Below are 12617 nucleotides of genomic sequence, written 5' to 3' on the forward strand. Positions count from 1 at the left end.
GGTGGTGATGATGGTGATGGTGGTGGTGGTGGTGATGGTGATGGTGATGGTGGTGGTGGTGATGATGGTGGTGATGGTGGTGGTGATGGTGGTGGTGGTGATGGTGGTGATGATGGTGATGGTGGTGGTGGTGATGGTGGTGATGATGGTGATGGTGTGACCATGGTGGTGGTGATGGTGATGATGATTGTGGTGGTGGTGGTGATGGTGATGGTAGTGATGGTGATGATGGTGTTGGTGGTGGTGATGGTGATGATGGTGCTGGTGGTGCTGGTGATGGTAATGGTGGTGGTGATGATGATGATGGTGATGGTGGTAATGGTGGTGATGATGGTGATGGTGGTGGTGGTGGTGGTGATGGTGGTGATGATGGTGTGATGATGGTGGTGGTGATGATGGAGTTGAATTCTTCACATGGGTACACAGCGTGGAGGTAATTGTTAGTGACCCCGCGGCGATGTTGCTGAAATATTGCCATAAGCACTCACTCATCCAAAATAAATCTGTAGCAGAATATCTTGATGCAGTGTCTTAGAATACCTATTCTGAGATATGATATGATATATGATGTCGAATATCTTGACATTTTGAAAAATAATAAACGGCAAACGTAATGCTTAAAGAATAAATATCAATGTATTATGTAAGTGAAATTTCTAGCATGTACTAAACATTTCATAAATACAATAAATGCATCTACTGTGTGCAGTAAACTTCCAATATCTTGAAATTTGATATTTCTGACATTTATGTATGTATGTATGTATGTATGTATGTATGTATGTATGTATGTATGTATGTATGTATGTATGTATCTGAAACTTGTGCAAATACGACAATAAAAGTAACGTCTGATATTTCTAAACTGCTAACTTATCATGTACAGACTAGAGTCGGCCATTCGTTGATGCGTAAGACAACATGTCGACAAATCTATGCTCATCATGGGGGTCAGGGCGAGTGGGACGACCCTGCTGGAACCATATTGAAAGCAGTAGTTGGTTGGTTGCCTTTTACGACAAGCATGGGTTCACGGGTCGAAAGTAGTAGTAGTAGTAGTAGTAGTAGTAGTAGTAGTAGTAGTAGTAGATAAGAATTCAGATGGCTTACGGGAAACAATACCTAACTCCTCGCTTGAACAACGAAAGTAAACGAATAGGTAGACAGTGAAAGAAAAAAATATATTATGTTATTAAATGATAAATGTCATCTCTTAAACATTATAAAATAGTTGAAGCAAACAATACTTGTAAAATGTTTGAATTCATTATGTAAATAAATTTCTCCTCTCCGACTGTATCATTAAAATGTGTTGTATTCTCCAGCTGCACAAACTAAATTATACCGTAAATCTTCATAAAAAAACCACTGCATTGATGTAAAAAGCGATATTCATCTTCCACAAAATATAATCTTTACGTAACCTCTCCGATGGTGGTATAGAATCTACCAGTCTTAACAAACAAAGGTAAAATTCCACATCTAAACTTGGGGAAGTTACAGCGAGATCTTTGGAGGGATTACATAAGTTTGCTTAACAGCAGGGGTCGTCTCGTAAAACAAGATTCAGCAGGTGAGCGATGACTCACCGCTGGTCGTTCGTGACCCCACGTCCGCCATCTTGTTCTTCCTTCTATCTGACCAGACGCCCCGCGTCTACCTATTGTTACCTCCTGAGAAAACATAGGTAAAAACGGCTGGCACTTATTTACCAGAACCACCTCATTCTCCCTCGAATCTGGACCATATCGAAGCGCTGGTGACATCTATTTTTCTTTTTTTTTAAATATTTTCTTTTACTTTCTTTCTAGACAAAATTTATTTCCACCTGGTACAGTGAAAGGGCATTGATTACCAGGCAAGCCTTTATAAATATATCTTTCTATTTGTACATACTTCCAAGACTTTCCTGGTGAGGCAGTATTTTAACCTTCTAAAATAGTTTATCATCGGGCTAACTTTTAATACAATAATATTTATGTGAGAATGCCAGTGGGTATCACGCTGGTGAACTACGCCTAAATGTTTATGCATTTCTATTTCTTTTACAATGACTCCACCCATGTGGAGAATTGGTCTATTTACTGGTACATTTTTACGGGAGACTGATATACTTTCAGTTTTCTCGGGGTTAAACTTCTCTTGCCACGTTTTCGCCCAGTTGGAGATTTCAACCAGATCATTGTTTAATGCTGAAGCTGCAGTGGTCGGTTTTTTTTAACAACGATGTACAAGGACATCGTTAGCAAAATGTCTAATGTTACTGTAAATATGTAAATCAAGAACAGCAGCGGGCCAAGTACAGACCCTTGTGGTCCTCCAGCCACGACAAAATTTAATTCGTATTTACATCCGTTAATAAGTAATCTTTGTTTTCCATCCATTAAATATCATTCAAACCATTTTAATAATGTTCCTGGAATACCATAAGACTCTAGTTTGCTGAATAATCCACGGTGCCAGACCTTATAAAAAGCTTTACCTATATCACCAAAAAAATGCCGTTATTTCCTAACCATCATCAACGGCTTTTAGAATAAAAGTCACACAAATAGTTCAGTCGTTGAATTACCAGGAACGAAACCCGACTGGAGAATACTAATAATTTCATTATCTCTAAGAAAGTTGAATACATATTTAAATACACATTTTCTTGTACTTTGGCTAAGCAGCTTGTGAGTGCAATAGGTCTGTACTTAGGAGATTCGTTTATACTGCCCTTCTTACGAACAGGTGTTACACATGCTTCCTTCCAGGTTGTGGGGAATTAGGATGATTGCAATGACATGTTAAAAAGTGTAGTTAGTTTTTTATATATACTTTTAGCTGACTATTTGATGACCCTGTTACTTATACCGTCATGTCCAACCGTCTTAGTTGTATCAACTGATAGTAAGATGTCATGTACTTCCTCCCGATTAAGGGTAATACTATCCAATATACAGTTATATTTCAAGCTTGAATTGATAATTAATTTATCAGGATCATTTACAGAACATTGATGCGAGAAAACGTCATTAAAACATTTACAATGCTTTCATTGTCACTGAACGTTTTACAGAATAATAGGAAACATTATATTTTGATGTTTTTCTTTCAGATGATATTTAACTAGTTGCCACCACAATTTCGTCACAATTTCGTCCCTTGGTCCCGTTAGTCGCCTTTTACGACAAGCATAGTCGCCTTTTACGGCAAGCATGGGTTGCTGAATTCTACCCCGGATCTTCACAGGTCTCCGTAAACGGAACGCTAAGCAGGAAGAGATCAAAATGAAGGCTGTTCATGAACCCCGCATACATTTCCTACTGGACAGTACATTCCCCTGTATAATATTCCTATCTTACGTCTTACTATTAATTTTCACATAATCTTTACTCTCACCGACAAGTTAGGTAGAACTAACAATGGCGTCTTCACTGCACCGAGGTCTACAGTAATATTTCTATAGGGTATTTGAACACATTACTATGTACATTCTGTCATATCATTCTACACATAAACATTTATTGAAAGAGGGGATGGGACGTACACTGTCCCACCCTAAAAACGTTTGGCCCTGATCTATTATAACTATGATGTATTTTCACATAGGATAACTGCCCCTCCTTACGCGCAAATACGTTACATGGGAAACATAGTGGGTAATCAAATAATTGGGGGAGAAGAATTTCTTTCCCACCAGATAGTTGAGGGACACGCCATCGTACACACCCGCTTTTCGTTTCCTGCTGTTTACTTTTAGCTTTTGCTTCATTGAAACCGTGTTTTTGACGTTACGTGTTTTTGACGTTTCGAGACAAATGATGTCGACAAAAACTTATTTTGAATGCGCTCTTTCGTATAGGAAATACAATGACAAGTGACTTTCCTTTTCAGTCATATTCATTTGTTGAACATGGCAGAAGATAGTTTACATGTTCTTTTAGCAAACAGTACTGTCTTTGTAAGGACAGAAGAGTACGCTTTTGAAAACACAAGCCACAAAACACTTTACAGATTCATAAGAAATCTTTTACAAAAGCAGTCGAGTGTACGATTTTGACTCTACCATGAGCATGTGTTTATCTAGGCTGGTTATCTGGGATGGTTATTTTCTTGCAATGACAATTTGTATTTACTCGAACTGGCTTGTTATTCTCTTTGTATTGGCAATTTATATATTTACTTGAACTGGGTCGATGTTGCTGCTGGTTAAAACTGCGCCCTACTGTGTTGCGAAAAGCACATATTTCTAACGTTTTTCTTCACTTGTAAGTAGCCAAATTTAAACATACCGTTTTTGTAAGTTTCCCCAAATCAGTAATAGTACTCTCGCGTCGATTTTCTGGTTCACCGATAACTTGACTGTTTGTTTGTTGTGTAATCTATGCTCATCATGGGGGTCAGGGCGAGTGTGATGACCCAGCTGGAACCATATTGAAAGCAGTAGTTGGTTGGTTGGTTTGTTGTTTAACGCCGCACTCAGCAATATTCCAGCTATATGACGGCCGTCTGTACATAATCGAGTCTGGATAAGACAATCCAGTGATTGACATCAACGCAATTGGGATCGATGACATGCATCAACGAAGTCAGCGAGCCTGAACACCCGATACCGTTAGTCGCCTTTTACGACAAGCATGGGTTGCTGAAGATCTATTCTACCCCGGATCTTCACGGGACACTTCGTCCTAGAAACAAAGTAGTCATATTTTTAAAAACAACACATTCAAATGGAACCCAGAACAATGAATGATTTGGAGAAGAGTCAATCTAGACTTGCCAGGTCATTTCAAGACAAAAGTTGGATTCATATTTTTAATTTATTCTTTGTTGTTGTTCGTTGTTTAACGGTGCACTCAGTAATATTCCAGTTATATGACCGTAAATAGTAGAGTCCCGACCAGACAAATGTCCTCCAAATGTCTACTATAAAACGTTTTGTTTTGAAAGCTTTATATCAGCTTAATAGGCCTTAATATCAGCGTCAGCAATAATCCAGTGGCCTATAGATAATTGGATCTCGATCAGACCCCCCCCCGATCCTTTTCGTCGCCTCTTACGACTAGAGATGCCTATTGAGGAACCCTGGGTCCCCACATGGATAAACATTGAGGAATCATCACTGAGGAACCCTGTGTCCCCTCATGGATAAACATTGAGGAATCATCACTGAGGAACCCCGGGTCCCCACATGGATAAACATTGAGGAATCCTCATTGAGGAACCCTGGGTCCCCTCATGGATAAACCTCCTTTGAGATAATGAAGAAAACGTGGGTTTCGCTGTCACAAGCGGCTGTAATGTCATGAATTGCGGATGACGTCATTTTTAATCATTTTGCCGCTTCTCGTCTACGGACCGCTTCGCGAACAATTGAAACAAATTGGCATTGATTAACCAATCAGTATGAAGTAGAAATTATCATCATCAGTGAGAATTACTGAAATATCTTGCACGGATATCCTCGGCCTTAAGCTACAAGGGTGATATCATTTCACAGTAGGAGTTAAAAGCAGGATCTCCCTACTTGACAAAACAAACTCTTGTCAAGTGACGGTGGTGTACATTTGGAACACATTTAATGACCACTTTAAACCCGATGCCAAATTCAATCATTATTTTTTCCTTACAAACGATAATGAGCAGTGGGGTAGCCTAGTGGTTAAGACGTTTGGTCGTCACGCCGAAGACCTGTGTTCGATTCCCAACACGGGTGCAATGTGTGAAGCCCGTTTCTGGTGTCCCCCGCCGTGATATTTGCAGGAATAGTGCTAACAGCGGCGTTACTCACTCACTGTTACAAAATAACCTTTCTTCTCGCCTTTATGGTATTTATCACATAACATAACTAAAATGTTAATGCTCATGTAACTTTGGATTGTTTGTTAAACACTCGACTAACACTTCGTCCTAGATTGGTTGGCTGGTTTGTTGTTTAACGCCGCACTCAGCAATATTCCAGCTATATGACGGCGGTCTGTACATAATCGAGTCTGGACCAGACAATCCAGTGATTAATATCATGCGCATTGATCCACACAATTGGGATCGATGACATACATCGTCCAAGTCAGCGAACCTGACCACCCGATCCCGTTAGTCGCCTTTTACGGCAAGCATGGGTTGCTGAAGATCTATTCTACCCCGGATCTTCACGGGTCACTTCGTCCTAGAAACAAAGTAGTCATATTTTAAAAACAACACATTCAAATGGAACCCAGAATAATGCATGATTTGTAGAAAAAGCAATGTAGACTTACCGGGTCATTTCCAGACAAGAGTTAGATTCATTTTTTAATTTATTCTTTGTTGTTGTTCGTTGTTTAACGGTGCACTCAGCAAAATTCCAGTTATATGACCTTAAATAGTAGTCCCGACCAGACAATCCAGTGATTCACATCATGACCATCGATCTACGCAGTTGGGATACGATGACATGCGGCAACTAAGTCAGCGAGGCTGACCACCCGATCCCGTTAGTTTTACAAGCATGGGTTGCTTAAGATCAATACTCACCCGGAATCTTCACGGGACTGGTGTAAACAAATAGACTAAGAGTTTGGTTTCCGGGTTTGAACCCTGTCATGCTTTTTGCATGCTACACAACGTAGTCATGAAACAAATATGAACAAAATATGTCATAGCGGCATTGGTCACGCACACACACACACACACACACACACACACACGTACGTTCAACGTCCGAGTCACATACATGACATACACATAGCCAAAGCCCTAGATTAAAGAGCGAGTGAGTGAGTGAGTATTGTTTTACGCTGCTTTTAGTAATATTCCAGCTATATCACGGCGGGGGACACCGGAAAATAGGCTTCACATATTGTACCAATGTGGGGAATCGAACCCGGGTCTTCGGCGTGACGAGCTAACGCTTCAGCTAGTAGGCTATCCCACCCTCCCCTAGGTTAAAGAAATACATGGCCCGTTTCAAGGATAGATTATAGAGATGTGCCCTGGAATAAGTGTAATTCGATTTCATTTCACTATGTGAGGGATATACTCTAGTTTCACAGTTTGTTTAGTATTTTTATATGTTCTGAAAAATAAAAGCCAGAGAACCATTTCAATAATAATTACAAATCTATGCTAAAAGCAAAGTCCTATTTATACTGTGCCATGAGCACGTGTGTTCATACATCACTATCAGATCCGGGGTAGAATAGGTCTTCAGCAACCCGTGCTTGCATTAAAAGTAGACTTTGCTTGTCGTAAAAGGCAACAACCCCCTCCCCCCTTAATCTTATAAAAAGGCTCATTAAAGAAATAAAGTTTTCTGAACACACGAAAAATATGTACACGGTGAAATAAATCCACACGATCATTGGAATATTCTTGAGCAACACAGTTGATATGGTAGAGTTCATACATACGAATCTAAATCCGAGACAGAGACACATTGTCTATTCCTTTGAGACGCTTGATCTCGAGGTTGTACTCCTGGAGCATTGAGCTCCATCGCAACACACGCTGATTGGTGAATTTCACACGATGTATGAACGTCGGAAGACTATGGTGCACATTTGCAGGATCGTTAGCACTTAGCCTGAGGCTTCCTTCTCGATTGTGGAATAGTTGCCATGGTGCCGGTTGAACTTCCTAGAGAAATAGCTGACCGTATGGTCAAAACCGTTTACGTCCTCATGTTATAGAACAGCGAAGCATCCCGTGTTGCTAGTGTCTACAGTGAGCTTGAATGGTTGATCGAACCTGGGTCGTGCAAGAACTGTCTTCAATGACAACAAAGTTCTTAGGGTCTTAGGGGGACTTTGGAGTTTTTCTTCAAGAGTGCAGTAAAATGCGCAACCTCTGTGGCAATAAACACACGATGCCAATGTTTGGAGAGAAACGACGTGATATCCTGCATACCCAGGACAAGGTGCGCTTCCTTCTTAGCCTGTGGCTTAAGAAACTTCATGATGGCGTCTACGTTAGCCACTTGGCGCGACATACCCCTCCCCGACCTCGTTAGCAAAGAAGGTCATCTTTGCATGACAGAACTTTTCTAAGTTCACCGTTAAGTCAGCTGGCTGGAGCACTGGCACTATGGAGAAGTGATGACGACGTCGTCCAAGTACAGGCCCACTTCTGGGAGGTCCGCTGCCTAAGTCTTCAGGCCAAAGGGCAATACACCATTTTGGTATAGTCCGTCTGGGGTGCCTATTGTTAGTATCCTCCTCGCATGTTCGGAGAGTGGAATCTGGTAATATGCCTTGAGTTGTTGTTGCTTTTAGTGGTCGCCTTCTGCCATAGCAATTTCGGTGTCCCTCTTTGGGACTCATGTGTGTGAGTAGGGTGCAAGAAGAGTTAGTTTTGTCCTCGCTATTGCATATCTTGGCTTTAGGAGATCTACGACAGATAGCGGATCTAACTGCAGTTTTTGTTTTAACCGAGCCCGGGATTGGGCATGGTTTTGACATTCGAGTAACAAGTGAACAATGGATTCAGGCTTGTTGAAAGATACCTTGTCATAATGCTCTTTGTGACCGGGTCATTTGAGTATGGGTTTGGTTTTGGTGGATCTTGGGTTGAATTTTGTATAGCCATATGCTGATCTTACTTGCATCCCACTGGGCTAACCATCTTTGGGCTATGGGGGCTTTTTGATTTTGCTTTTTGTCTCTAGTTTACTGAAGGGAATAGGCTGTATCTCCGCTTTGTCTAGAGTTAGCTTCCCCGGTGTGTCTGATTTTTCATTTCCGTGATTATCTATGTGAGACCGGATCCAACACAGCTCAAACGGTTGCCCTTGGTCTGCCGCTGATGGCAGTGTTATCTCCTGGTCGTACTAGGGTAGGGTTTTCTTTTTAGTGACTTCTGATGTTTTAAAGCAGTGTCTTAAAAGTCTTTGGACTTCGGATGATTTGACGTACTAATACTCAGATGGCTTTAGAGATTGATTTTTTTAGAGCTTGGGCTTCATCTTGGATGTTTTTGTCTTGCCATATCTTTTTCACGTAAGGGTTTGATGTTCGTTCCCGAACGGTAATATGGCCTTCCCTATTTTTAGTTCCGGGGCGGTCGGGTGGTTAAAGCGTTCACTCGTCACGCCGAAGACCCGGGTTCGATTCCCGACATGGGCACAATGTGTGAAGCTCATTTCTGGTGTCCCCCGCTGTGGTATTGCTGGAAAATTGCTAAAAGCGGTGTAAAGCCATACTCACTCACTCGCGTTTTAGTTTCAATGGGAGATCTCCTGTTTCTACTTGTAGTGCTTCCAGTGAAGTACCTGTTGCTGAAAGTATTTGATGCTGAGTGAAAGGCCCCACAACCATAGTGTATATTTGATCCGATAAGTTATTTGTAGAAGTCCAGCTGTGTGTCCCTCGAGGTGCCCCAAGATGTGCCTGAAATTTCCCGTTCAGGTCTTTTTGACATCAGTTTTCCACATAGTCTATATGCTTGCTCCAAGTGAGGTGTTGATCTAGGCTCACCCCTAGAAATATTGCGGATTTTTCGAATTTGATTGGTTTCCTTTTTTTATGGAGAGACGGGAGTATCATAGCATCCTTCCCCCTGCGTCTGAATAGAACTCCCACAGTTTATATTTTCACTTAAAAGGTCGAACCCTTCATTTATTGCACCATTGATCTACTCCATCCAGGGCTGACTGGAGTTGTTTTCGGATTTGTGAAATAGCTTTGTGTGAATTTCCCATACTGCTCCGTCATCAGCGAATTTAGAAATTTGGGTAGGAGTTGGTATGATCAAACAGATCATTGGTCATGATGTTAAACAGGGTTGGGCTTACAATACTGCCTTGTGGCGTACCACTGTCCAGTGACAGGATCAGATTGACTGTTCTCTCTTTTAACCGACGGGACACGGGTGGCAGAGTCGTTTAAGGCGCCGCGATTCGCTGTGCAGAGTTGCGTCCCTTGGGCACGCCAGAAACCTATGATTGTGGGTTCGAATCCCGGTTCGCCCCGATTATGTTTCTAGGTTTGTCAGCACCATACCCGTGCTCGTGGGTTTCACCGAAACGTCTGAGACCTGCATCACTTGGGATTTCCTCCCACATTAAGCTGACACGCCGCGATATGACTGGAATACTGTTAAAAGCGGCGTTAAACCCAACTCACTCACTCACTCACTTTTAACCGACAGCGGCCTGTCTTGCAGGAGGCTGTCTTTGTGCCATGTTCCCTTCTACTCCATTTTGTGCTAGTTTTGCCATGTCGAAGGCTTAGCCGAAGTCCAGAAATACTGCGGCTAGGTATTGTCTGTTTAATTGAGCTTCTGTTATGGGCTTTTGTCAGTTGTGTTACAGGTCACGTACTGTATACATCCCCCGCGCCCACCAAGCTTGGTTTGCTCACCAACTTTTGCCCCACCCTGACTAAATACCCGGTAAGGTGGCGGTGTTTCAGTTTCGGCCAGTGACTGACCATGTAAACACAACCGAGAGCCGGGGGAAAACGTTACGCAAACAAGATCACCATTGACCGTCAAACTTCGTATTAACTTGAATGACAAACCCTGGATACCACAAATGGTTCCATATCTGGATATAAGTAAATACATTTTCTGTAGTTTTATCATAAAAAATCGAATCGGTCGTGTTTGGCGTCTGCATCAATCACAGAGGGCGTAGCTTATTTACCGTTGCGCTATGAATAGCCAAGCACATGGTCATGTGTACATGTGACACATTCAATGCATTTGTGGTCAAAGTGTATTGTGTTGTATACTTTAACGACAGAACAGCAGCAGAACATCAGTTTCAGTTAATGTAACAGTAACGATACATAAATACGAAACCGAATACAAGATTCTTGCAGTTCAATCCGAGAATTACAGATATTTGTATAGTTTTGGTAATTTGCACTCAACAGTTAGATCTATAGCACACAATAAAAAGATTATATTTATTAAACATATAAAACACAGATTTTTCAACTTGTGTTTAGGAAGGGGCCTAATTTGAAGCACCAGACGTTGCGCCAATATTTCTCAGCTTGACTACAATAGATGAATATGTCACTTGTATCAACATAACAATGCACATAAGCAACTGGTAAATAAGTAACGAAATATACTAAATGTTGTGACCTACATTATGCGTATATAAATAATATTGTACTTACGATAAACGAAAACTCGAATAATCATATTCCAAGACACCTTTAATCATAGATTTCCTTTTCTTTCACAAAATTTTCACACACAGTTTGATCATTAGATCCACACTTGTCCCATGTATTTTTAGTTTGGGGGATTTGGATACACTTCGCGCACAAGTTTAAAATACAATCTGGGATCCCTTTCCCGTTTTGTCCACACCAATCCTTCATCCGTTGCTACGTTTAATATTCGTTTCTTCAAGTCCGAGTATCTGCGATCTCTCCAAACACTTTGTCTATTTAGCTCAGTCCAGAAGCAATGTGTTCGAATCGACGAATTTCTGTAACGTGGTGGTCAAACCATTCCCCAACTGCGATTGCCTGTGCCGTGTCACGCATGGTTGACAAAAGAAGTGTGAACATACATATTCGGCTTCATCTGGTTCCACAATGAAATCTCGCTGTGACACTGATTCAATAATACCAAGAATCGGCACTGAATTTGTCAAAGTTTCTGTTTTCCAATTAAGCATCACGTGAAAATGTCTTTTTGCTCATATTGAGTTAGTGAGTGAGTTGGGTTTAACGCCGCTTTTAACAGTATTCCAGTTATATCGCGGCGTGTCAGCTTAATGTGGAAGGAAAGCCCGAAGTGATGCAGATCTCAGACGTTTACCACTTCGGTGAAACCCACGAGCACGGATATGGTTCTGACAAACCTAGAAACATAATCGGGGTGAACGGGGATTCGAACCCACAATCATAGGTTTCTGGCATGTCCAGGGGACACAACTCTGCACAGCGAATCGCGGCGCCTTAGACGACTGGGCCATCCGTGCCCCCTTGTTCATATTGAAGACAAGCGAACTTGCAAAGTTCTTGACAGATGCGCTCATGGGGCGTGGTTGCAAAGAGATCGCGTGGTCAGAGAGGGGGAAAACAAAAAGTTTTAGAAAGTAATAAAAGAAATCCGCAGTAGGAAACTGTAGTTGGATGTTTGTGCCTTGTGCTGTGTGTACTTGGGATGTTGTGTATGCCGTACGGAGGTTTAAGTTTGATCTAGGGGGTTTTGGGGGGCTACGTTGGTATTGAATGAGTCCTGGTTTTGCCTTTATATTGGGTTTGCCTACGACCCCGTGATGACGCTAGACTTGCAGAACGACCTCAGCTTGGTGCTCTTGGTTTGGGCACCCAAGGTTGGTGGCGGGGTTGTGGATTTGGGGCTGGTGGGAGGTCGTCGTCGTCGTGTGAGGATGCGTAGGATAAAGGTGGGGGTCAAAATCCCTGTCGCACCAGTTGTAGATTTTGGAGTTTGGGTTCCATGCAGGGGCAGGGAGGTTAGATGCTGTAAGGTGTTTATTTATTGATAGGATATGGTTTTGGCGGACTGGGCAAGAGTTTGATAAGGCGGTGTGATCATATTGGTCACAGTTCATACAGTAGGGTTGTTGATTGCACTCAGAGCTATTATGGAACTCTGAGCTGCATTTGGAACATCTGTCCAGATTTTTACAATTTGATTGTGCGTGTCCAAAAAAGTTTTGTGCGCTT

The sequence above is a fragment of the Haliotis cracherodii genome, unplaced genomic scaffold, assembly GCF_022045235.1.
Source record: "Haliotis cracherodii isolate W230 unplaced genomic scaffold, xgHalCrac1.p SCAF_11, whole genome shotgun sequence".
Taxonomy (NCBI): Eukaryota; Metazoa; Mollusca; class Gastropoda; order Lepetellida; family Haliotidae; genus Haliotis; species Haliotis cracherodii.